This window comes from Elephas maximus, chromosome 22 (genome assembly GCF_024166365.1).
Source record: "Elephas maximus indicus isolate mEleMax1 chromosome 22, mEleMax1 primary haplotype, whole genome shotgun sequence".
In the NCBI taxonomy this organism is placed as follows: domain Eukaryota; kingdom Metazoa; phylum Chordata; class Mammalia; order Proboscidea; family Elephantidae; genus Elephas; species Elephas maximus.
In genome coordinates, this window is record NC_064840.1 from 72,929,600 (window position 1) to 72,955,536 (window position 25,937).

Below are 25,937 nucleotides of genomic sequence, written 5' to 3' on the forward strand. Positions count from 1 at the left end.
CTGCAGGCAAAGTGAATCAATCACTCTGTGGTCTATTTGTCCCTTTCGTGTTTGTTTGTCTTTACCTGCACTGGACTTTCGCATGAATTCTGCAGGCTTGGCCTATGTGCCAGAACCCTTGTAAAGAAGTCAGGATCCTAAAGGATTGCAAGAGATAATTCATGTTAAATTCGCAAATGAGAATGACGGGATATGGTTAGGAAAAGGGCCTTGAAAAGTTTTTTGGTTTAGGGAGGGATTTTTTTTAGAAGTATTCATACTCTCTCTTCTAGCCCAATTAAGATCAATAATTGTGTGGAGTTTGGAATACGGCTGACAGTTTTGGAACTGTTTTCTAATAGGCCTATTCAAGGACTAAATCTTTAATCCTGGCCTCAGATGACCTCTGTGTTCCAAATAGTTGTATTTATCCCAATATTGTATAACTCAAAGTCGAAAAGAAACTTATAGCTATGTTTGTTGAAATAAATGATAGAGCATTTTCAGACAGGTAAAATTTTGATTCCCACCTTAGAGTTTAGGCAAATACAACAACAAGAGGTCAGTGTTCCACAGGGATAAAGGGCCTTTAAACACTGTGCCATCTATTTCCTCAGACAGTGTATTTTCTGTCACACCAAACTCATGTTCAGGTGCTGTCCTAATATCTTTCTCCATGTGTTAGAAACATAGGTTTTAGGATAATTTATGTATTCTTTATCCTAAGTATTTAACACATTTAAAAATTATTACTAATGTCCTTAACCTGTTGTTTTTGTCTTGTGCTGTCAAATCGATTCTGACTCATGGCGACCCCATGTGTTACAGAGTAGAACTCCATAGTGTTTTTTTGGCTATACTCTTTACAGAAGCAGATTGCCAGGTCTTTCTTCTGTGGCTCTCGTTATTGTTAAATCAAATAAGAAATGTTTGGATTATTACACATGCCTCCTAACTGGTCTCCCTGATTCCCCCTCGCACTGACACCCTATTCACAGCAGCAGGAGTGACCCGTTGAAAGCCCAAGTCACATCATGTAATGTCTCTACTCAAAACCCTGCCCCTAGCTTCTCACCTCACTCAGAATAAAAGTTAAAGCTCTTTCTATGACCTACAGGGTAAACCGGCCCCTCTGGTCTCACAACCCCCTACTGATCCCCTTGCTGCTTTTCTCCACAAACCTGGGGTGCCCCTGACTCGGGTCTTTGCACTGGTCGTTCCCTGTATGGAATGCTCTTTCCCGTTTAGTCTTCTGGCTTCCTTCCAATCTTTACTCCAAAAGCTGTCAGTTTCTTAATGAGGCCCACCCGAATCACTCTCCAGAAGTCCACGCCGCACACATTCTTCCCAGCTCTCTCCTTAGAGCATATCATTATTAAACATACTACTTACTTCTCTCTAACAGAATATCAGCTCCAGAAGGGCATGGATTTTTTGGTTTATTTATTTATTGCAATCGTTACAGAGCTTGGCTGCTAACCAAAAAGTTGGCAGTTTGAATCCACCAGCAGCTCCTTGGAAACCTTATGGGGCAGTTCTACTCTGTCCTATAGGGTCACCAGGAGTTGGAATGGACTTGACGGCAACGAGGTCTTGTTTTGTTTTACTCTCAGTTTTATTCACTGCTGTAGCATGCCACAGAAGAGCTGCTCCATAAGCTTTTGCTGACCGACTGACTGACCAACAAGCTGTTGGTATTGCCTGTGGTTTTCTTTCTTTCTCTATATGCCACTTGGGGGATCATCTCATCTCATCACTGTTATCTGTGGATAATAGTGCAGATTTCTCTTCAAACCTTTACGCATGTATATTTAAACTGCTTCCCAGGCATTGCCCTTGGCTTTTTGTACTAGCAAGGACTTTTTTTCTCTCCTGCAAATAGCCTCAGCATATTGATGTACATAACTGAAAGGTCCAATTTTTAGTCTGGCTCCAGGTGTGGCTGAAAGCAGAGCTCAGTCAGTGCCACCAACGTGCTGGTTCTTGCAGCCTTCCTCAGCTCTGCTGCTCTGGACTGGCTATGCTCCGAGGTTCCCTTTCTGGGGTGGCAAGACGGCTACAGCAGCCCTAGTCTCATACCCTTGCAGTGCGAATGAGAAGGTCTCTTTTCTAGTAGCTTCTACAACATCCTCAACAGTCAAACCTTCTTGAAAATACATCCACCAGGGACTAGTGGAGGCAGATAATGGATGCATTAAAACTGACTACGAAATCATGATTCACCTCTGATTTAAGCCTATGCTTATTGGGGAACAGTCATACCTTGGTGCACTTTAAATTCCACTTGCTACTTCTTTTTAAGTTCTGTGAATGGGGGACTTCTGGTTTCTCACCTGACATGTAAAGAGCTTGGAAGTCATCACTCTTGTCCTCACAACAAAGAAAAAGCTGAACAAACTTAAAAACAACAACTCTCCTTAGATCCATCAGAGAACTGAAATCACATAGAAAATTTCTGACCCAAATATATAGATACAGACAGGCAGACACAAAGAGTCACAGCTTCCTGGGAATGAAGCCTGGGAGCAGAAGTCCGCTGCTGAAGCCAATACAGGTAGGAACACTCAAACTGTCACTGAATTGCTGCAGGTTCAGTGCAAACTAGTTTGAGAGTAAAAAACTCTGGGGGGAGGGTGGTCATAGGGACCCTCCACACTTCCGTGAGTTTCACTGAAAGGATGGGAGAAAAATTCTCTCAAGCTTCTGGTAAGGGAAGGGGAAAAGTAATCATTTTGAACTATGCCGAGGGCATTCTGTTTTCTTTAACAAGGCCTGACCTAAAGGCAAACTATTTTACCAGAGCCTAACCAATCTGCATGCTAAAAGGATGAGAAGCACTCACTGCTGACAGTCAAAGACCACAGCCTTCAGTATGGATCACACCTCAACATAAAGAAAACAAAAGCCCTCACAACTGGACCAATAAGCAACACCATGATAAAAGGAAAAAATCTTGAAGCTGTCAAGGATTTCATTTTACTTGGATCTACAATCAATGCCCATGGAAGCAGCAGTCAAGAAATCAAACAAGATATTGCATTGGGCAAATCTGCTGCAAAAGACCTCAAAGGTGCCACTTTGAGGACTGAGGTGCTCCTGATTCAAGCTGTGGTATTTTCAATTGCCTCATATGCACGCGAAACCTGGACAATGAATAAGAAAGACCAGAAGAAGAATTGTTGTGTTTGAATAATGGTATTTTCAAAGAATAGTGAATATATCATGGGCTTCCAGAAGAATGAACAAATCTGTCTTGGAAGAGGTACAGACAGAATGCTCCTTAGAAATAAGGATGGTAAGACTTCTCAGGTATTTTGGACATGTTATCAGGAGGGACTGATCCCTGGAGAAGGACCTCATGCTTGGTAAAGTAGAGGGTCAGCGAAAAAGAGGAAGAACCTCAGTGAGATGGACTGAACAGTGGCTGCAACAATGGGCTCACGAATAACAACAATTGTGAGGATGGTGCAGACCTGGGCAGTGTTTTGTTCTATTGTACATAGTTACACTATGAGTCAGAGCTGACTCTATTGGCACCTAACAACAACAACTGATTTGGGTCTACCAAAGTCCAGCCTTAACAAAGAAGCCAAGGCAATCTAATGAACAAAGGGTAGTCTTTGCAACAAATGGTGCTGGGACAAATGGACACGCACATGCTGAAAAATGAATCTAGACACTGGCCTTAAACTGTTCACAAAATTGGCTCAAAATGGAGTACAGACCTTAATGTAAAACACAAAACTATAAAACTTCTAAGGATAACATAGAAGACCATCTAGGTGGCCTCAGGTTTAGCAATGAGGTTTTAGATATGTTGTTGTTTTAGATATAACACCAAAAATATGATCCATGAAAGAAAAATTGATAAGTTGAACTTGATTAAAATTTAAAATTTCTGGTCTGTGAAAGACACAGTTAAGAGACAAACCACAGCCTGGGAAAAAGTATTTGGAAAACACATATCTGCTTAAGGACTTGCATCAAATACATGCAAAGGAACTTTTAAAACTCAACAACGAGAGCACAAGAGACTCAATTACAAGATGGGCAAAGATCTGAGCACGCGCCTCACCAAAGAAGATATACGTATGGAAAATAAGCATAGGAAAAGATGCTCATCATTATACGTCATTAGATAAGTGCAAACTAAAACAACAGTAAAATGCTGCTGTCTACTAAAAAAAAAAAAAAAAGCATGGCTAAACTCCAGGACACTGACAGCACCAGACACTGGTGAGGATGTGCAGCAACCAGGGCTCTCGTTCATTGCTGGCTACCCAGTGCTGTCAAGTCAATTCCGACTCATGGCGACCCTACAGGACAGAGTAGACCTGCCCCACAGAGTTTCCAAGGAGCGCCTGGTGGGTTTGAAGTGCCGACCTTTTGGTTAGCAGCCACAGCACTTAACCAGTACCCCACCAGGGTTTTCTAATAATTGCTAATATGGATTAAACATTTATGGAGACAACTGCAATGAACGTAAATCTTTGATTCGGTGGGTAACCCACTGGCAACCACTCTGTACACAAATGGCAGCACTGTTCTTGGGTTGGCAGCCAGCTCGCTAGCATTCCAAGGAAAGGTCCGAACACATTCTTCTCTCGTGACGTAGGAACAGTATCGTTTCTTCAGCGGCTCCGCCACAGCGCAGAAACCCCTCTCAGTGTTTGTGTTCATTACTGATGAAACGCTGATGCTTACTGGCGGGCGTTTGAATTAGCGCAAGGATAAAACAAACTCAGCTCATGAACTTTCTGCCGTATTTTGAGCAAATGCTGTGGTACCTCCCCATCTTCTCGAGTAAAAAGAAAGACACCATTAATAGAAACAGGAACGTTAACAGAAGTGCGCCAGGTGCTCCATTTTAAAGGAAACTCTCCTGTAACTCATCTTAACATTCTGCTCAGCACAAGATTTTCACTCATATAGAAAGAATCCTATGAGGTAAGCTATTAAGAAGCCAGAGAAACAAAACCTTCCAGAAGTCTATGTAATTCTAATGTATAATACATATTCTTTGGAATATCCCCAGTGAAGCCGTCAGACACCGTGATGTGGCTTTCAACATAGGTTGGCCCTGAAAACAGCAACAAAGGAGCACAGCTACAGAAAGAAGCGAAGACGGCTGTTACCAGAATCCAAGCGACAATTTTTAAGATGAGTGCAAAGAGGGGTGACTGAGTTATTAATCTTTTCCATAATCCTTGTCTTCTGAGAGAATGACCACATTCATTTGAACGGTTCTGAATACAAAAGAGCGCTGTGGAGTTTTCCCCTGAGGATAAAAGCTCCTTTATCTTTCACTTTCCCCTAAGGTTGAATATTTGAATCTTTCTGGCGACTGTCATCAGTCCTTGCCTTTTGTTAGGGGTTGCTGATGTACTCATCTTCATAGTTAAGCCAACTGTCTTAGTCCCTTTCTCCATTTCAGATGTATTTCTCCTTATCTGACCTTAGTAGACAATACCATTATTTTAAAACACATTCACGTCAGAGAAAAATTTGCCACAGAAAATATACTTTATTTAAAATATTATTTTAGCTACCCAAAATAATTGTATGTGCTACTTTTGAAGAGCACATTTACTGTGTAAATTGAAGTATAATACTGGCTTACATTAGTAGAGAATTTCCTGTGCAGCCATAACTCAGCTAAGAGATTTACATCCCCAAGCTCAAGGACTCCTCACGACGGCCTTTTAAAAGGGGATAATTTAATTACTTAATTAAGATGGAAATAGTTTAAACTGGTTTATTGTACCTACTAACAAAAGAAAAGATAAAACAGGTTTGCATTCATAGATCAAGTGTGTCCAGCTTTCTAAAATGTTAAGAATAATTTTATAAATCTGTGTTGTTTTGTGGTATGGAAATTTTAGAAGTAATTTCCAGGTTTGGGTCATTTTACCAAAAAGTAATCAGTTTCCAAGAGACTTCAAAAAAAAAAAGGAAACAAGTATGAATAAAGTACAAATTTTACGTATCCGTAAAGTGACATTTTCTGCTTAAGAGATATGTGCAGAAATGCTGTAAATGAAAGAACGATATTTAATTTATGATTTTAATATTTAAAACGTTGCCTATTGAAATAGGTCTTATCAGAATGGAAATACAATGTCTACCATTGTGTCAATTGTTATGGATTTAGATCTGCTCAATGGAGCACTCCAAACCCCAGATTTGACTTAACCCCTACGCAATAGGCTAAACATCACATTGACTTGATCTCCAATTCTTTAAATCTCCTATCTAAATTAGATATTTCAATTACTATTTTTTTGCCATGTGAAGAGAATTTTAAAAGTCAGTTATATACTTCAAAATTTGGCCACCATTCTAATTCAAAGAAGAGTATAAACTACGTATAACTCTTTATGGAGTAATATTTGGCATGGTATTGAACTTGAGTTAAAAACATAAAGGATTATATATATTCATATGTATGTCAGAATCTATGTATCTATCAATCTATCTAATCTATCTATCCACCCATCCATCTACCCATCCATCTACCCATCCGTCCGTCCATCCATCGAATCTATCTAGTCAGTACCAAGATCTCAGGGAAGAGAGATAGGATACTTGTTATAGTGACTCGTAGATTTTCTAATTTTCTCCTAATATTGTCCAAGCATGAAAATGGAAGAAATGTAAGTGGTACTCTGATTACTGCTCTGAGACAAAGCACCAAAAAGAATAAATGCTGTTCCCATGTGATCTTAGTAGTGTCTTCTATCTTAAGACAGATCTTGTAATTGTAAGGAACTGATTATAAGAGTTCTTAAGCTTACTGTCTGCATTAAAAATAAATAAAAACCATTGCCATCTAGCTGATTCCAACTCATAGCGACCCTACAAGTCAGAGTAGACCTGCTCCATAGGGTTTCCAAGGCAGTAATCTACGGAAGCAGACTGCCACATCTTTCTCCCTTGGAGCAGCTGGTGAGTTTGAACTGCCCAGCTTTTGGATAGCAGCTGAAGTACTTAACCACTGTGCCACCAGGACTCATTATTGTCTGTATACTGGCTCATATTTTCTCTTACAGAAACTATAAAAAGTGCTTTTGTATTATCCGGTACACACCATTCAACAACGCATGCGATTACTTACTTGTTTCCTGTCAATAATGGGAAAAACAGAAGAGCCCTGCAAGTGAAGGAAAGCTGAGGAGCATTTGCTAACACCATGTTCTCCTCTCTGCCTCTATGCTTCTCAGTGAGCAAATACCCCGTGCAGCTTGGTGGCTGTGAGGGAACATGGTTGGACCCAGGATTCACTCCCTTCTGTGAAAGCCAGCTCCCCTTCTTCCCCTTCTCCCAGCCTGTGACTTACCCTTTCAGTCAGACAATTTTGAATACAGGAAAGGCAATTTAGTTAGAGCAGAAAGTGAGATTTTGTTATAGCAGAGAGTTGAAACATTCAGCAATAAGGAACAGAGGTGCGTGGGAGAGCGGGAAGAATGGTTTATGCCACTGATTCATAACTAGAAAGGGGAAAGTGAGCATTTAGAGCTGTCGGTACCCTTTTCTTCTTTTTTCTGGTTCCGTCTCATAATATCGTGCCAAAACTTTGGAAAAGTAATTGCCTTCTTTTGCCTAGAGAGGTCTTATTATGCATGACTGAACCACGACCAGGCTGCTCATTTTAACCGACATTTAATCCTAGCTCTCGTTGAATAAGTCAAGTCAACGGGTATCAGTGTGTCAAGACTCTTCTTTATTTGTAAATATTGATCACTGTAGCTAGTATTACAGCTATTTTGTATGAATAATGTTTGTCAGCAGATATAAATATGATGAGAAAAAGGAAAACTAGTGGAAACCATCAATGACAAGAAGCAGCAGCTAATGGTCTTTTAGATAGTTCACACTTCCACTGGATTTTCTTGCTTTTGGCTTTGGTAGATTAAAAATGTCTCTGGCGTGGTAACTTAAGGACAAGGAGACTTGCTGGCACAACAGTTATGCGCTCGGCTGCTAACCGAAAGGTTGGTGGTTTGAATGAACACAGTGGCTCCACTGGAAAAAGACCTGGCAATCTGCTCCCGTAATGATTGCAGCCTAGAAAACCCAATGGAGCAGTTCTACTCTGATGCATGGAGTCATTATGAGTTGAAATTGACTCAACAGCACCCAACAACAACTTAAGGACAGTGTGGCTGATCGACAGTTTCTAGGGGTTGGATAAGGAATCTACTAAGTTGTGTGGTTTCAAGTCCAGGGACAACATTCTATGTATGTTTGAATTCCCATGGTCTGGCATAAGAGATTATAGGATCCCGGCTGGCATAAGCATTTTGCAATAGGCTACTAACCCAAAAGGCTGGCGGTTTGAATCTACCCAGTGACTCTGTGGAATATAAAACCCAAAAACCCAGTGTCGTTGAGTCGATTCCAACTCATAGCGACCCTACAGGACAGAGTAGAATATATAAAAAAGCCCGGTGAATTGCTTCCGTAAAGGTTACAGCCAAGAAAACCCCATGGAGCAGTACTATTCTGTAACACATGGGGTTGCCATGAGTCTGGGCCCCACTCAACAGCAGCTAACAGCAACAACACCATAGAGATTGGTACACGGTAGAAGGGCAAGTCTTTGTTCAATGAATGAAGGGAAATGAAAAAAAACTAGAAGCGTGGAAGTATTCAGGCTATGTGTTTCAATTCAAATTTAAACTACATATTCTTTAATAAGTAATTCTAAAAGAAGTTACAAATATGAATAACTCTATGACAAGACAACAGTTGTCAGTCACAGGAGACACTTTGTTGTAAGGAGGACATTTATTGAGTAAATTTTTATAAAATATTAAAAAAAAATTCTCTCAAGGTGAACCACCTTGAAAATTAAAAAATTGTAGGAATATAAATAGAAAATGTATGCAAAAATTGCTTAGTTTTACTCAGTCATAGACACAGGGATAGAATGAAGCAAAATATTTTCTATAGATGCTTTTCTTTATTTGTAATTCCATGTGAGATTTACTGCCACAGTATTACAGGTCCTGGAAACACACCCTGTAAGTTTATTAAAGTTTCTAAACAGTAATCTAAAGCTCTCCGGTTTGGGGACACAGGAGGCACAAATCTTAAATGGGTGATTCCTAGTGGCAAAAGGTGAATTCATATAAATCTAATTTGTCTGATACTGTGAGTTGCCTTTTTTGTGTGTAGAGGCTTTACGAGTGATTTTACAATTGTACCAGAAGATGGCAGCATTCTGAAAGCAAAAATGAGAAACGAGACAAATACGAAAACAAAAAGCAAGATACTGCAATTGCCATGCTTTATATTCTTTGAAGTTTTTAGAATGACACTATTTAATTAGTGTCCATCTTTTTTAAAAATCTGATCATTTTCAAGATGTAAAGTGTCTTCGTTCCAGCAAAAACAAATTAGCAATTATCAGAGCCTACCTGGACTACTGTTCTGTCAGAGAAGAAAGGCTTCTGAAATACCCCACGATTACCTAAATGTTCAACAATTTTATGTCAGTGCTGTATTACTTCTCTCTGAGACTAAAAACCATGTCTGGGAAGAACATATATGGTAACCAAACACTTCTGATCCAGGAAGAGATTAAATGTGATAGAATATTTTCCCGAAATGTCTGTGTCGGGTAGAACAGCATTTTTGGGCATCGTAAAATGCTTTGTGAACACACACACAAAGCAAAATATTTTTCTACGAAGATTATATATATGTATCTATACATATATATGTACAGACATGTGAATTACTTTATCTGTTTACTTATTTGCAGTCTTTGGAAGTCTGCATTCCCATCTTAAATCTATTTTGAATTCAGACATCTGATTACATGAATTCCTTCTGTTTGTAACAATATCGAAAGCCCTTCAGCAGGCTGAATGAGTAATAGAACTTTCCTCATATATCTAACTTACTAACAACTTTAAATTAATTTAGCTGAAATTAATTTAATTGAAGTTTAATTTAATTGCAAAGATAGCTCATACCCTTGTAATGACCCTTCTAATTTATACAAAAAATTGAATTATAGGTAATTCATTATGACAATATTCTTTAAGCCAATTAATGAGTAATGCTGTTTCCTCTGAATAACTCAGCAATAATCTAGGAAGAATTAGGAAGACTGTAATAGATGATGCTAACAGAAGTGAAAACTAAACTACTCAAGTAATTTTTGTGCTTCCTGCTTTTAAGTTACATTATGTAATTTTTACCATTTATCCAGTAATTATTTTATGGTGTGATGACAGTATTTTACCAAAAAATTCATAAATAAGAAAAATTTGTAAGAAAAATTTACATTTAATTTTCCGTTGTCTCAAAAGATCTGCCCAAAAAAAGGCAGGGCTAGCATGTCTTGTGGACCAGAGGTGCATTACCTGGTATCATTTAAGAACCTGTTTGAGGGTTGACCAGAAGGTGTAAACAGGTTTCAGTCTGAAGCTACAGTGTCCTTTTATGCTTCAGAACAGTGAAAGGAGTCAGCGACCAACAAGAATAGAGATGCAAAGCCCACATTAAGGGAATTACAGATGTGATAACCATGTCCAAGGTGACCCCAATGATCCTTGCCTCACGGTGTATGTGCCTTGGGATAATTTCCTCCCACACGGAACATGATTTGTTCATATGACCATTAGAATACAGCAGAAGTGATGGCATGTGACTTTGAAACTAGTTCATAAAGGTATTGTGGCTTCTGTCTTGGTCTCTTAGGTCAGTCACCAGCTGCTATGATGTGAAAGCATCACAGCTGCTTCATGGAGAGATCCCTGTGCAGAGGAACCACCTTGCCAGCCACATGAGGGAGCCCTAGGTAACACCTGGCTGCAACCTCATGAGACACCCTGTACCAAAACTACGAAGGAAAACCAATCCTGAATTCCTGATTCATGGAAACTGTGAATTCTAATAGATGATAATTGTTGTTTTAAGCCACTAAATTAGCGGTGACTTGCTATGCCACAGATTTTGGTACCAGGAATGGGTGCTGCTGTAACAAAAACATAGAAACTGAAAAACTGTGAGAGTGGCTTTAGGAGCAGGTGGCAGGTGAATGCTAAGAAGAATCTCGGGAGGAGTTTTATTAAACAAAATTGAAGAACATCAGCGACTGTTGGCATAAACTGGATGGCCTTTGAAGATGCTTCCAGTGAGAGTTTTTTATCTAGTGGCAGAAAGTTTAATACTACTATTGTGCGTGATAACATGGAAAACAGAAAATGTACCAAGTGAACTCAGTGAGCTAGCTGAGGAGGTTTCCAGGCTGAGTTAAGGTGCCATCTGACTTCTTGATAGTTATATAAAAATTCAAGAGGAGAGAGATAATTTAAAAGAAAGAGTATTAAACATAGAGCAACTGAGACTTGCTCAGCTCAAAAATATAATCTTTGCTTTTTCCTGGTCTCTTTGGATAGCAAATGATACTAAAATTAAAAAAGAAAAAAAAAAGGCTTTTGGACAAAGATTAAATCTAGATCACAATCAGGAAAATATAATCTAAGGATGAAACTAAGGATATGACTATAAAACCCTTTGCTAAGCCCTCAGAAATAGCTAAGGTGGTGCCTCAGACAGCTATTTAGACAAAAAGCCCTCTAAGGATTTCGAGATTGTGCCTCATAGATCTTGTCCATTAAACAACAGCGTTTCTAAGAGCCATGAAGATATTGTCCCTCAGAAGACTCAATAGGAGCTTACCTTGAAGAGACTTGTAAGTGCAGCTTTGTATAACAGAATGATTCCTAATAAGATACATAGGAGATGCATGATGTTTTTAAGCAGAATGTACCAACAAAAACACATCCAGCTTGGTTCAAGAAGTTCAGAGATAGTACAAAACCAAAAGACCCCTCTGAATTCCCAAACTACTGTAGGCAAAAAGTACGATAATAAAAATACTCAGCTGAAACACTGGCCATTTTCTAACAAAAAGAAAGAATGGCTCAAAGGTCAGAACTAAGATTCCAGAAGGAACCAGGAGAATCATTCCAGGAGGTAGCAGGTCCAATTCCTAGAAAAGAACCTTCCAGTATGTGCCCTGCTGGATTTCAGAATTTTTATTGATTCCTATGAGTCTCCTGTTTCCCTTTTATTTGAATGGGAGAGTAATGGTTATCCAGTGTCTGTCACATCTCTTAACAAGTACACTACGAGGACCCCACGTTGACTGTGTCTCTTAAGTTCACAGGTCTTTAGATCGAGAAAAACTATTCTTGAGGTGCTGTAACTGAGGAACTGTACCGAGGAAGTTTCATCTGCACCTAGATTTGATTTATATGACAAGATATTGAACTTTGTATGGATGGTATAATGGGATGAGTCTTTTGGGGTCTTTGGACGAGGTGAATGTTTTTGCATGTGAGAGACAAATCATTATGGTAACTAGCCTCCAAGATGTCCCTTAATAATTCTCATTTTTTTGTAAACATACCTTAGCATTTCTTCCCACATTGAGCCACTGGACTATGGGATTTATCTCCTACAGCTAAACTGAAATTGCTGTGGCTAGGATTAATACCTACTGCCACATTCCATAGTATATTTTACATCTTCATCTAACTTATTTTTTTCTGCTGTTTTCCACCAAATCACTTTTTCGTAAAACTTCCATCCTTGGCTTTCCATGAACACACTTTTTTCTAATTATCATTTTACCTTAAGAAAAGTCCCACCTAGTTTTTTTTCTCCTTTACATTATTTTGTTTTTCTGGGTAAATCATATGGTATTCCATAAATGGAAAATAACAACACTTTTATATTTTACTCTTCCTCCTGAGAGTCATCATTAGATAATCTAAAAGGCCAATTCCAATTCTGTTATACATTTTACTCATTTGTCCCTAAAATAATTGCAAACTGCAAAACTAAACTCATGAAACTTTCACTTCTGTCCATAGAGAATAACAGGGTTTGACCGTATCCTCCCTAAGGAAGAAATGTGTACAGTATCTGTTTTCAGATATTGAAAAAACGGGCAAGATCATTGTGAGCGATAGGGTTTTCACTGGTTGATTTTTGAAAGCAGATCACCAGGACCTTCTCCCTAGCCGTCTTAGTCTGGAAGCTCTACTGAAATCTGTTCAGCATCACAGCAACATGCAAGCACCCACTGATGGATGGGTGATGGCTGTCATGAGGCACACCGGCTGGGAATGGAAACTGGGTCTCCCTCTTGGAAGGCAAAAATTCTACCACTAAACCACCACTGCCCAGATATGCACCATGCCTTAATTAGTTTTCCCAATGTGCCCAGAATATGGTATTCTGTCTAACTGAAATGTCCTTCCCCTTTCTTCACCTGATAAATTCCTACTCATTGTGAAAGGCCACACTCCATTGTCCTTCCCTCTGAGAAACCTTACCTGAGGGCTCCCACTTTCTCTAACAGAACTAATACATGTCTTTAGTATTTAATCTTTACATTTGGCAATAACTTTACTTGGTACGTCTTCCATCTTTTCATAACCATGTGTTTGGATATCCACTTCTTGAGTCTGAGTGTGAGTCCCATGAAGGTGAAGTCATGACATGTGAACTAGAGGCTACAGAGTTACTCCTAGATTCCCTTGTCAGGGCCAGTGCACCAACTCCCCTGCTGCTAGTAGTGGTTGCCAATGGCTGCAGCTGCTTCACACATTGGAAAATGGCCTTGGTTGCATGGAACTCTCACTCAAGGTTACATTACCCTCCACGAGTAGCCTAAGGTCAATGATGGGCTGCTGCAGGGATGTAGAGGTCCAGCCCTTATGCCTCAATTTGGGACAACTATAAAGGGCTAGCTCCAGAGCTCTCTGTGAGATTAGTTGAGGTCTTGGTTATAACTGAATTGCAGTTCAACTCTGCCCTCTGCCCAATTCTGCCTTCCACACTTCCATACACGTGTATCTCCTGACACACACTCCCCACTAAAGCTACCCCAGGCAATTCTTGGTCTCGGTCTATTATTAAGAGATCTCCATGACGCCATTCTTTCCCCTCCTCCCCCGCCCCTTAAATTAAAGGCTTGACCTGTCTATATACTTTGTTAATATTTGCTAGGAAATGACTTTATATAAAAATTCTACTAATTCTGAGTTCTAAATGTTCATCTGTAAGTACACTGTTTAAAATTCTAACTTTATTCCCCAACAGAAACAAAATAAAAACAAAGAGGCAAAAATGTATCAACTAAACAAAAAGTAACAACAATAGAAAATGGAAAAAAACAATCTATAGTAAAGAGGAAACACAGTAGTTTTCATGAACATCAACTGATTTTCCTTTGAAGGAGCCTTCTAATCCAAAAGGTCATCTGGATTGCCCCAAACATTACAAAAAAAAAAATTACAGGTGAAAGAAAAAAAAATCACTAAAAAGTGGCACCAGCCACAACAACAACGTAAAGAGCAAGAACTCTTGATTAGAAAAGAAACTAGCATGTAAAATGCTCACAAAAGAGTAGAGTCTGGGGTCTTAAAAGCCCCTGAGCAGCCATCTAAGATCCTCCACTGGTCAGAGTAGAACCACCCCATAGAGCTTCCAAGGAGCGCCTGGTGGAGCTGAACTGCCAATCTTTTGGTTAGCAGACGTAGCTCTTAACCACTATACCACCAGGGTTGCCAGCCTTCATCTAAATTTCAGTAAAGAAAAAAAAAGACTCACAAAATACCTAGAATAGTCCAAAATACCCAGAACAGTCTAGAATATAGGTATTTTTCTAGTGACAGTATCTCAAGACAGCATAAGCATAAACAACTCCCTCACTTTCACATTATTGCTACCTAACTCCAAATGTTAGGAAGTGTGATTTCCAAAATACTTAGATGGCTGATATTTTTATTTTTTAATTTAGAATTATTTTCTCATTTAGATGTGGTCGATCCAGGTCAAAACTATCTCCAATCGGGCCCTAACTGTGTAACTGCTATTGAATATTCACCTGGAATCTCTGGTTACGCATTTCAGCTGACTTCATTCGACTTTAAAAAGGGAGTGCAGAGAGCATCGAATGCCAGGGACAGAATTAATTATCAGTCTGTCGGCATGAATGTAGGAAAAAATGGGAACACATCAGATATGTTAATTAGAACCTAGAGACGACATGAAATGGAGAAAGTGAGGGCTCTGTGAAAACGGCTCACTGGGTACTGCCACTGCTCAGTTCTATGAATTATACTCTTGGTTGCTGTGATGTGGCATGCTGCTGACTTGCCATTTTACATTGCCCAGAAATAACTGGAAGTTGCTATTTCTCTTGGATGGAAACATGAAATGGATTTGAGAAGTCACATCAGCCCATGGAAAAACTAAATCTTTCTCATTGTAATGATGACAGTATGCAACACTACTATTCATAGGATGGAATCTTGGGTTGCAAAGGTGATTTTTTTAAATTGTTTTTTTTCCCTTAAAGGAACTTATTAGATTCCAGCTGTTCCATCATTTTTGTGTTCTGCCTTTCCCATCTTTCTTTACTTCAGGAATCCTGCTCCAGAAACCTAATTAACCAGGGTACTACAAACTAAACACAACCAAGGCAGAAAAACAAGTTTTGCCAACTTTGAAAATTGTTTAAATGCCACGTGCTTAGAGTTTAGTATTCAGGCTCAGTATGCCTGGGTACAAGTTCCACTTATCCTTGGCAAAGTGAAATGCCTAAATTAATGTGAAAAAGGCTTATGTGAGGAGGTTATTGGGAAGATCCAATAATCCAGCCCAAACAAGACTATCATGAGTTAATGTGTAAATGGACTGGAAACAGATGTCAGTACCTTAAAACACAAGAAATTAGAAAATTTTAAACTTATTTAAATATAAAGGCAAATGGTTGAGTAAAATATGTTTGTTTTTCAAACTCCAAGGTTAATAAATTACATGTTTAATTATTGTTTTTAAATCCAGGCTATGTGAATTGAATCCTCTATGCTTTAATACCATAGAATTCAAAGAAGTATCTCATTATAGTTATAAAATGATTTCCTTTTTAGAAACATTTTTTTCTAGCTCTGTGGTAGTTCAATTTTTCTTAAAAAAGCCATAATCTTCTTTTTAAAAACTTAATCTTCTTCCTTGTAAGCAATGAAGATCTTAGTGAACACAGACAAATATTTCTTTAAAAATACACACACATTTATGCTATTGCTTCCCTGTATCAAAATGATATTGCCACGTTCACAAGCCTTACCATCAAAGGCATTTTTCTAAGAGCACTATATTTTGACTTTAATTTGTTGTAAGCTGTACTAATCCAACTTTTTGATGTTTCAGAAGAGACTAAACTTTGTTTAAAATTTCTACGTGTGTCATTTTTTTCCTTTACTAAATATTTTGTCCATGTAGGATATGAAAGCCAATAATATCCTATGTGACATTATGAAATACTACTTACATTTTAGCCAGTTTTATGTTACCTTGCACATTTTTCCCTCAGACAGTTCCCATTTATAAAAAACATGTTTTTATCCTTCCATTTTGTTTAAAATAGTGGAGAGCAGTAAAGAACATTAGCAGCCTTGGTAAAAATTCATCTGATAATGGGTGATGTAAACAGTTAATGTGCTCAGCGGCTAACTAAAAAGTTGGAAGTTTGAATCCACCCAGAGGAACCTCGGAAGAAAGGACTGGAGATCTGCTTTTGAAAAATCAGCCATTGAAAGCCCTATGAGCAAGGTTCTACTCTGACACATGTAGGGTGTCCATGAGTCAGAATCAATTTGACAGCCAGCTAGGTTTGTTTGTTTGAAGACAAAATAGAGACATTATTAAAATTCTGCACATGAATTGGGTTTTAAATGGTACTTTAAAATGACTTGATTTGGACTCCAGAGTCTACATGCATTTATACAATTTTAAGTGTTTGTGCCTATCATGATCATATGCACAAGATACGTGATTGCATTTAGACATAAAACCTGGTTTGCATTAAAACTATCATGGGAACCCCTGGTGGGTTTTTTTGTTTCTTTCTTGGATCAGTTGTATTTTTATTTTATGCTGTATAATTAAGACAAAGGCAAACGACACTTTTATAGCTGCTCAGCAGAATCAGCTTTCACATACACTTGTAGCATTGCCTAATTTATGACAAAGGGAGTGCTGCGAAATTCTCCATTAGGACATAAACCCAAACAAAGTAATTCCATCAATGCACCTGAAGGCATTTACTGCTTGTGCCAAAGATGTTAGAGTGCCAACATCAAGCCTTTCCCTGGGTAACTGACTGAACCATAAAAACTCAAATAGAGCATGTCTTTTCTTTTGCAGGAAGAGTTTGAAGAGTTTCTTGAGACTGGATAAAGTCATTTACGGTCTTTCCAAAAATACGTAAATGCTGATCTGCACACATACTTTTCAAATAAAATTTTAGGGACCCTCCGAAATCCATCTGTAGTGGTTAAGGTTGTGCATCAACTTGGCTGGGCCAAGAGTCTCAGTGGTTTGACAGTTATGTAATGTAGTTTGGCAGTTATGTAATGATGTAATTTGGCAGTTATGTAATGATGTAGTCATCCTCCATGATGTGATCAGCCAATCAGTTGTAAGGGGATATATGGATATTCTGGCAACGCTCATTTGCTTCTTCTCAATCCTGCATCCAGCTCATCATCAACTGACCTATGGTCCTCAGGACTTGATCCAGTGGTCTGTCATCTGACCTGCTGATCTTGGAATTCATCAGCCTCCATACCCCGTGAGCCAGCAGCCTGCTGTCTGACCTGCCGATCTGGCATTTAACAGGCCGTACAGCTATGAATTGGTAGAAGCCTCCATCCTGACGCCTGACCGAGGGACTTGGGAATTGCGAGCTTCTTTAACCATGTGAGCCATTTGCTTGAGATAAATCTCTCTCTCTCTCTCTCTCTCTCTGTGTGTGTGTGTGTGTGTGTATGCTTCACTGGTTTTACTTCTCTAGAGAACCCAGCTTAAGATACCACCTATGAACTCCAGGTTAAAAATTCTTTTTCTAAGCCCCTGTGGCTAATTCATCATGGATTAATGTCATACTCCTAATCAGACTGTCCCTAACATCTTCAGTAAATAATCCCCTATCAAAGCAGTATTCTACTGCCTTTCTAATTTTTACTTTTCAGCAGCCCTACATGGAAGTCCTCCTTTTATTGAAGCAACAATTAACGAGTTGATTATTGGTTGCAAAGGGTGCCCTTTAACCCTTATTCTTCTACCTTATAAGCTTTTCTCTTTTAAAAAGCTTTTTCAGATCTTTCCAAATTTCACATCTCCTATCCTGAAACATATACCACCATGCTCCACACCTGGTAACATTGAGCAAATCTGCATTGGTAGTTTCTATGTTTATCCCAAGTAATACTCTAATACAAAATTAATAAATACATCATTATAATTTGTAATACTACAAAGTTGTAATTTATATTAAATAATTATGTAATTTTTAAAATTATGTAACTATAAAGAATTTAATAATTGCTAATCTGGTTTAATTAAAAAATTGACCATATAGATAAGAATTATACAACACAGTCTTTTTGAAAAACAACATCAGGGAATGGAGCTAGATACATATATATCCATACATAAATATAAATATACTATATTATACAAGGAGACCTGGTGTCATAGTGGTTAAGAATGTATCTGCTAACCAAAAGGTAGACAGTTTGAATCCATCAGTCGCTCCTTGAAAACGCTATGGGGCAGTTCTGCTCTGTCCTATAGGGTCTGTACGAGTTGAAATTGACATGATGGCAATGGTTTCTTTTTTGGCCATATTATATAAACAAACAGATTTATAAATCTGGGGTGGATGATTTAGAGAATGATGTTAGAACCATATAACCTACACCATGCTTTGATGAGTCAGCCACTGTTCTTTTTCGTTTAGTTTTCACTTTGGGAATTCAAACATTAGTGATATTTTATTTACGATATAATAACATGTCAAACTAATTTGTATTAGCTCTAAGGCTGGGTGATTATGATGTGACTCTCTATGTAAAGCAGAGTTCATGAGCATGGAAGATATCGGTGCAGTACAAGGGCAACGTGGATTTCGCCTCTGTGAGTCCCAGTTGCCTCATATGGACTAAAGAAAGAAATAGCCTCTACCACAAAGGGCTGTTGTGAGGATTTGCTGAAACATGTCTGGTAAGTCCATAACGTAATGTAGTGTCTGCTACTTGGTTTGCATTCCGTAAATGCTTGTACTTTCTTTTTTATTGTGGTAAAATACACAGAACATAAAATTTGCCACTTTAACCATTTTCAAGTGTACAACCCAGAGGCATGAATCACACTTGTGGTGTGCAACCATCACCATTGTTTTTTTCATGCCTTTTTCATCACCCTCAAAAACGCCCTGTACCCATTTAGCAATAACTCCCCATTCCCCCCCCTCCAGTCATAGTAACCAGTAATCTACCTTCTGTCTCTATGAAATTATCTACTCCAGATATTTCATATAAATGGGGATTATACAATATTCGTCCTTTATGTCTAGCTTATTTCATTTAGCATAATGTTTTCAAGGTTTACCCATATCATATAGCATGTATCAGGACTTTATTCTTTTTCATGGCTGAATAATATTCCAGTGTGTGTATATACTACATTTTGTTAATCCATTCATCTGTTGATGTACACTTGGATTGTTTCCACATTTTGGCTGTTGTGAATAGTGCTGCAGTGGATATTGATGTTCAAGGATCTGTTTGAGTGCCTCCTTTCAAGTCTCTTGAGTGTATTCCCGGGAGTAAAATTTCTGGGTCATATGGTAGTTCTATGTTCACTAATTTAGGGACCACCAAACTGTTATCCCCAGTGGCTGCACCATTTTACATACCCACCAGCCATGAATGAGAGTTCCAATTTCTTCACATCATCACCAACACCTGTTATTATTTGTCTTTTTGATTATTCATGGTAGTGGGTGTGAAGTACTATCTCATAGTAGTTTTGATTTGCATTTCACTAATGACTAACGATGTTGAGCATCTTTTGGCCACTGGTATAGAAGCATCAATTCAAATTCTTTGCCCATTTTTAGACTGGGTTGTTTGTCTTTCTGTTGTTGTCTTTTTGTTCTTGATATTATTATTACATTGGTAGAAAATAATTTTCTCCATGATTATAACCAGGTTAAAATGTCCAAAGCTTTCCTAAAGCTCATATTCCTGTAGTCTCTGCTTTTACCAGGTTTAGCTCTAAATCCATAGAAATACCATGAATGATAATTTATCATTCTTTTTCTTATGTGCACAGTGATCAAACATATAAATTGGTGATTTCAAGAACAATGTAGATGAGATCATATCTCATTGGTTAAAAAAGGGGGGGGGGCAGGGAAATGAGCACCTGTTTTTAAATGATTTAAAATTTAATGCATTCATTAAATATAATTTCAAAAATCTTACATAGTTGTCATCCCCCTCCTTTTGTCCCCACTTCAAAACATTTACATTCTTTAGGGAGGAGAGCACTATTGACAAGGGAATGTTGGGCCAGAAGATGACTATTCCTTTCCACCACGACAGAGGGATGGAAATTACGGATTGTATGTAAGTGTCTCATTAAAGCACCACAGTATAAACGGTTGTGGCTTCTTTGGGGTCCTATTGGGATACTTTTTTCTTCAACAATGATTAGACTGACTGTGGAGCTTTTGGAATTGTCAGTCAAAACCCAAACTAAACCTGCTGCCGTCAATCGATTCCAACTCATGGCTACCCTATAGGACAGAGCAGAACTGCCACATAGGGCTTCCAAGGAGCAGTTGGTGGATTCAAACTGCCAACCTTTCGGTTAGCAGCTGAGCTCTTAATCACTGTGCCACCAAGGCTCCAAACTGTCAGCAAAAGCAGCTAAAATATCAGGTTGACGCTGGCACTGGAGTCTTTTTTTCTTTTCTTAAAGCCATCTAGGTCATCATGAATTCACCAGGCAGGAGGTAATCTCGAGGCTTTATTCTGGCCATCGTCCAGCAGCCTTTAGGCAGGATTTGTCCCATACCACTCTCGAAAAGAGCTAGCTGTCTCTGGCTGGGCATCACTGTGTCAGCCTTTGGCTCCTGCCCCTCCACAAGCTAATGATTAGCCCCCTTATCTGTCTCATCTCCGTTTTGGTAGTAATGATCACAAGGTTAGGGGCATATTCAGTCTGTGGAATTACAGCTACAGTAGTGTTGCCAGCTTGGCCCCGGAATAAGACCAATCTGTCTTTATCACCCTATGTTGTTGTTGTTAAGTGCCATCGAGCCAATTCGGACTCATAGCAATCCTAGGTACAACAGAATGAAACACTGCCTGGTCCTGCACCATCCTCAAGATCATTGCTATGCTTCAGCCCATTGTTGGTCACTGTGTCAATCCATCGCATTGAGGGTCTTCCTCTTTCTCACTAACCTTCTACTTTATTTTTTGGGTCTACTTTACCAAGCATGATGTCCTTCTCCAGGGACTGATCCCTCCTGATGACATGTCCAAAGTATGTGAGATGAAGTCTAAGCATTCTTGCTTCTGAGGTGCATTCTGGTTGGACTTCTTCCAAAACAGATTTTTTTGTTCTCTTGGCAATCCATGCGTGGTATCGTCGATATTCTTTGCCAATACCATAATTCAAAGGTGTCAATTCTTCTTTGATATTCCTTATTCGTTGCCCAGCTTTCACATGCATATGAGGCAATTGAAAATGAAGGAACAACTTAAAATGAGAAGAAACAGCTGCAAATATCCATTAATAATAGGAACACGGAATGCATGAAGTATGAATATAGGAAGATTAAAGAAATCATCAAAAATGGAACAAATAAACATTGATATTGTAGTCGTTAGTGAGCTGAAATGGACTGGTATTGGCCACTCACTCTATAGCAATTACAAATTTTGAAGGTTAAGAATTTATCCTGTTTTTAGAGTTTTCAATAAAAGAAATGGTTTGTAACTCCAGTACGCAGTACATTCCGATATGAATACCACTGCACCGCAAAGTTCCTGTAGATAGTTTAGGCTGTACTCACAGCCGCTCTGGATAGCTGTGTCCACATCAGGCCCAAATGACTGAGGGTCTCAGCATTAGTGGTCTCCTTATTAGAAGTCTCTCTATCACGAGGTGTCTAAGGTTTTTCATTTTGCAGGAGGGAGCGTAGGCTAAATTAAAAACATGTCATTCTCTTAGGGACACTCTCTGTTACTCTTACAGCAGCATGACAGAGTCTCCTGTCCCTCCAGTTACTTATCTCCAAATAAAACACTCTGTTTTACTTGTTATCTTTCTGTCACAAATGTATGATTAATAGTGATTTAATGAACACCTAAATTTATAAGTATCTTTAGGAACAACAAGAATAATAAACCTCTGACATTTTAGGGCCCAGCTTTAAAATCGTTCATATAGCAACCCTATATTAATGAACACAGGAACAACTGAAGTTATCATGGACAGAGCGATGTCCATATATTGTTCTACAAGCAAATAAAGCATTTTCTATAAAACAATACAACTACTCACGTGTTGTTTGCAGAAGTGTCTAGAATGAAAGGTATTACGAGATTGTTTCCAACGGGGAGGGGGGGAACAACAGAGTTTTGGAAAGAAATTGATGAACTTCTTGCCGTGAAGCACTGGGCCTCTCTTTCTTTCTAACCAATTGTTTGATGGCAAATAATCTGCTTTTTCACCCCTTCATTTTGTGTGAAATACATCTCAGAAATCGACTTTAATATTTCATTTTCAGCAGCATGCACACATAGCATTTATGAAAACTCTGAAGATTCATCCTTGGTGCCATTCTAATAATATATTTTAAAGAAGAAATCTTTTTGAAAAATAGGCAGTTGGATACCCAAAGACTTTCCACACAAAGGGAAAACCAAATATATGTGGTAGTTAGTCACCATTATAAATAGACTTCACAGGAGGAAATCCAATGCCGGATTAAATAATTCTGAAATGAAAGTTAACATTCTTTAAAAACGTGGCATTATGGGGCAGAGTTAGTTCATTCTTCACGAAGGTGTTCAGTAGGTGTTTTTAGAAATCCATGCTTCTACTTAATTTTAAATTTTAAATTTTAGTTTATGGTTAAAATAGTCGTTCAGCAGGATACTAGAATTTTCTGTCTTTTCACATAGCCAGGCTATGAAATATATCTGTTTAATCTCTCAAAACCAGTAAAATTACTCTTTAGTCTAATATTCCAACCCGGGAACAACCACAAAAAAACATAAAGCTGATCGTGGCCTAATAATTATTTTCAAGCTGTAGTAATTATTAAAAAAAAACCAAACCCACTGCTGTCGAGTCGATTCCGACTCATAGCAACCCTATAGGACAAAGTAGAACTGCCCCACAGAGCTTCCAAGGAGCACCTGGTGGATTCAAACTGCCGACCTCTTGGTTAGCAGCCATAGTACTTAATCACTATGCCACCAGGGTTTCCAAAGGAGTACTCAAAAGAATAACAGCACCACTTAAAAACAAAACAAAAAATTAAATGCACACACAAATTAAAACACTCCTTCTTCCCAAAACGAGTTAGTTTTTCAAGCTACTTTTTATTATTGGCCATATTCTTGTTAGCTGCTTTTGACAGTGGACTGTTTCTTACTGGGTAGTTTTCGTGGCCCGCTAGAGAATTTTACTGAATTATACTTCAGGAGCCAGAGAGAGTGGCGTGTACAGGTGTCTAACGCTACCTATGGAATTGGCCAAGATGTGTAATGCATATTTCAGTTACCTCAAAGTGGAATATTGCATTTGGAAGTCAAATTAATTGCGTAACAATGTTCACTGCTCACTGGCTAATGAGTTGTAGCACACACATGAAGTGATTGTACTTGCAGGCAATAAGTCACTTGTGAGTTGCTGGATATACACTCACAGTTTGATTTGGGGTACATGAAAAAATATTTTTCTGCTCAAGAAGTGGTTGCAGTATTTCTCAGTTGTGCCTGTGGGGTGAATATTTTGGAAAATTGATGTGGCAAATTATGAGAAATTTGAAGAAAGAGTCTGTCACTCTATGGGATTAAAATCCTGGGAGAACTGAAAGTTTTATGTTTTTCATTCAAAAGCTTTATGGTTACCATAAAAGTATGTACATATTTCTCGGTAACTATATTGGCTGTCTAGGCAGACATTGGGGTATTAAAGAAAGACTAAGCACTGCACAGACAGCTGTAAAAATTGTTACAAATTATAAGGTAATCACACATTGAAATATGTATGTTCAAAGAGAGGAACAGTGGGTGCCAATGGTAATTATTCTAAAATAAAAGATGAACACAGAGCTAACATTAGGCATATGCTCTGCAGGATACAGCAAGTCCTTAACAAGTGAATTCAAAGCGAAATACCTTTAAAAAGTGAATTAGCCTTCCTTCCTATCTTGTTCTTACATGTCAGCCCCACGCCTGCTCTTGAAGTCCAAAAACCAGTGCTCCTAGGATTCTCTATGAGTCGGAGTTGGCTTGAAGGCAATGGGTTTGTTTTTTTTTCTGGTTTTCTATCGCCCATATTGCCTTTCACTGTCTACGTGTTTGCCTCCCTTTGCTAGGCTATAAGCTGTTTTTAAAGACAGAGGATAGGTTTTATCCTCTGAGTCTTTCTTCATCTAGAGTAAGGAATGGCAGGTAGTAGGTGTTCAATGAATGTTTATTCCATCAAAAAAATGTTCTAGACATAAATAACAGAATTTAATTTCTATGTAAATATTAAAGTCTGACTTTAGAGAGCAGTTGGCATATGTGGGATTTAAATGATATGTTTTCACTCTTCTTGCGATTACAACTTAACATGTTTAAACATCAGAATATTCTCTTTTGATTTTTATTTCAGACGTGCCTTTTATTTTAAAGGCAGGCAATCAGGCAATCCAAATTTGTTTCTCTGTGCTAAGCCAACACGGGCATTTACAAATAATATGACACTGATTTTCACTGAGCTAGGAATGGTTGTTTTGGGGCTACCAGGATGTTAGGTATTTGAAGTAGCAATTACTTCCTCCCTAAATGTTATCTTTTAGAGTCAAATGCTGCTTTCCTGTTGCCTTTCAAATTTTTTACTTAAAGGAAAATATCTTTTATTCACAATGAAGACCATGTTATATTACCCCACGTGGCAAATAAGCCACTTTTCATGTGTTTTGGTAGCATCTGTAAAGTCTATGAAGCAACGTAATAATGTTAGTGGCTTGGTTTATTCGGTGCTTATTCTGCGCCAAATGTCTCATTGAGCACTTTACATGTGCTTTGTTTTTTAATGTCCACAGGAAATTTATGGTGTGTGTGTATGTGCATATATATATGGATATATATACACGCATGTATCTACATCTGTCTATGTCATGGATTTAATTGTGTCCTCCCAAAATATCTGTCAGCTTGGCTAGGTCATGATTCCCTTGTATAAGTGTACTACCATTTTATCATCTGATGTGATCTCTCTCTGTGTTGTAAATTCCATCACTATGATGTAATAAGATGGATTAGTGGCAGTTATATTGATGAGGTCTACACGATTAGATAGTGTCTTAAGCCAATCTCTTTTGAGAAATAAAAGAGAAAATCGAGCAGAGAGACATGGGGACCTCACACCACTGAGAGAGAAGTGCTGGGAGCAGAGAGGCATGGGGACCTCACACCACCGAGAGAGAAGTGCTGGGTCGAGCAGAGAGACATGGGGACCTCATACCACCAAGAGAGAAGTGCTGGGAGCAGAGTGCGTCCTTTGGGCCTGGGGTTCCTGAGCTGAGATGCTGCCAGACCAAGGGAAGACCGTTGCATCACAAGGGTGCTCCTTTGGAGCCTACAGAGAAAGAAAGCCTCCCCCTGGAGCCAGCACTCTGAATTTGGACTTCTAGCATACTGGACTGCGAGACAATAAACTTCTCTTTATTGAAGCCATCCAATTGTGGTATTTCTGTTACAGCAGCACGAGATGACTAAGACACTGTATCTACCCATCCATACATCCACCCACCTAACCCCCAACCCCGCCATCCCATCCATCCA

General features: G+C 38.7%; 1 protein-coding gene across 9 annotated transcripts in view; it reads right to left on the reverse strand.

Moving 5' to 3' along the window:
- Nucleotides 1–25,937, reverse strand: part of DLC1 (DLC1 Rho GTPase activating protein) — a 456,845-nt gene that overhangs the window by 305,524 nt on the left and 125,384 nt on the right. The gene's annotated exons all lie outside the window — the stretch shown is intronic.